This window comes from Wasmannia auropunctata, unplaced genomic scaffold (assembly GCF_000956235.1).
Source record: "Wasmannia auropunctata unplaced genomic scaffold, wasmannia.A_1.0 LD336095.1, whole genome shotgun sequence".
Lineage (NCBI taxonomy): Eukaryota > Metazoa > Arthropoda > Insecta > Hymenoptera > Formicidae > Wasmannia > Wasmannia auropunctata.
Genome location: NW_012026795.1, coordinates 183,895 through 186,176, shown reverse-complemented (window position 1 = coordinate 186,176; position 2,282 = coordinate 183,895). Strand labels below are relative to the sequence as shown.

General features: G+C 46.3%; 1 protein-coding gene across 1 annotated transcript in view; it reads left to right on the top strand.

Annotated features, from left to right (window-relative positions):
* LOC105462773 overlaps positions 1 to 2,282 on the top strand; it is a 4,594-nt gene that overhangs the window by 876 nt on the left and 1,436 nt on the right. The window lies entirely within an intron of this gene.

The window sequence follows — 2,282 nt, the reverse complement described above, 5'->3', positions numbered from 1 at the left end:
GCGGTAGCGGTACGCGAAAGAGCGGCGGCGGCGGCGGCGGCATGCGGAGGAGTAGCGGTGGTAGCTGTACGCGAAGGAGCGTCGGCGGCGGCGGCGGCATGCGGAGGAGCAGCGGCAGTAGCGGTACGCGAAGGAACAGCGGCGGCGGCGGTGGCATAATGCGGAGGAGCAGCGGTGGAAATGACCTCCGTAAAATTTTGTAGCCGTCTTGGACTTGCAGGGCAGTAGGGAAAAGACTTGAACAAGTCTATATTTCCATCCAAATCCACATTCTCTAAGTCTATATCCAGCATCTAAAATTGAAAAAATGTACAGTCGTGGACACATCGGTTGCGACACTTTTTATAGGTTTCTATTATGTGTTACGTTCGGTGGACTCCACGATTTCTTCGTTTTGTGAACACGCGATAAGATAAATTCTTAAATATAATAACGGCCATCAATCGACAAAATACCTCGACTCAACGAAATTGACCGTTGTCGGTTTCCTTGGGAAGAATTCGGTTTTAGCAAATAGTATAGAACCGAACGTGAGAGATATTTATTACCAAAAACAGATAATGTATCTCACAGTACACAATTTATCCGCGAAGAAAAACCTAAGTTTGGAACGTATTTTTTTTTAAAAGAAAAAGGCTAACAGATAAACTGTCAACAAGTATGTTTGGGCTGGATTCATGACAAAACCGAAAATTCCATAGAATAAAATAATAAACAGCCCACACATGTCGAGTTATAAAATCCTATCAAACGACAAGATAGCCCAACAGAAAAATTCAAGATTTCACGTTTGGAATAAACATTGATTTTTGCCGCGATCGGATCAAACGAATTTGGCCCGATAGATACGACCACCAATAGAAAATCTACTAAATAAGTATCATATCAGGGACCCACCAATAACAAGGTGCGAAACCTAAAAATTCGGCATCTGAGGTGGTTCACTAATGAATAGCTTTAAGAATTGATAACTGTAAAACGGGCGGAGTAATCGCAAATCGAATCTCCCAACCAAATTCATTTTTTCCTCAAATTGCCACCTCCCACATCCCATGAGTTTCCGTATATAAGTCGAGATATTCCCGAACTTGTCATTAAAATCCTGAGTCTATTCAATCACTCTGACACCCGTCAGAAATCAGCCAGCTTTTTAGAGTCAGTGCGCGTTAAGTTAAAGTGACCAAACTGACCGCCTGATCCAGCCGATTGATCCTTGAGCGGACGACCTGAGCAGCCAAGCGGCCTTCACTGAATTCCAAACCCAGACAGATACCAGCTTTTTCGAACCAGTAAGTCATAAAATCTTTCATTGCTACCTCACGTCCCTTCTTCTATTTCGGATACTATTTTATACTTGTTATGACAACAAGAAGGGGCGAGTGAACAACCAAGAGTTCACTCGCCCCATTGTTTCGCGGAGCCGTCAGCCTAGGCGTTCCCGCCAGCTAGCCCGGAGAAATGCGCGACAATTGCTCGACGAAGCCTTTGAGGAGTGGCGCCGGACCCTCCAAGATGCGGAACACGCGGGCCTGATTAGCGCAATTTCTTAAACCCCGATCTCCATCCCCACGAAAAGTACACCTTCGCCTCAAGCTTCTTCACCGCCCTCTCCTTCCTCCTCTGCTGCAACGCAGAGAATCTTTCCCGATACTCCTCCGCATTCCAACCCTTCACCTTCAATTCGCTCCTCTTCTCCTGGCTCTTCTCCCCCTTATAACTTTCCCGACATAGGAGATTGGCTAAACCCACCTTCTCCTTATGAAAATTTATTAATTCCCGGATCTCCGGCAATCTCCATCTATAATTCCGACGGCAATCCCCTCTCTCTCCCGTCTCCCCACGCTCGTTTCAGAAACGAAGAAGAATCTGAAACCTCGCCGTCCTCCACTCTTTCCTCTGATGATGACGAAGTCCAAATCATAGAGAATCCTCCCTCCCCCGCACCCTCTACCTCATCTGATTCCTCCCTTTGCGAAATCATCGACGAAATACCGGCACGACGTCCCCGTTTTTATTTCAATTACGGAAACCATCGAACTTTAGAATCGTTGTTTTCACAGTTTGACCAACTCACGACTCCTCTTCCCCGGGGAATCTTCACAATAGGCCCGGAGTTCTTTGACCGTGACGAAATCCGTTCGCACGTGAGAACTGCCCCCCGGAATTTATACATTCCCGTTTACCTGCCACACTCTCAATACCCATACAAGGTCCCTATCGAATTTTTCTATAATTTCTTCCCCCCTTCAACTGCAACAGTTTACGAGATCCACGATTAACCT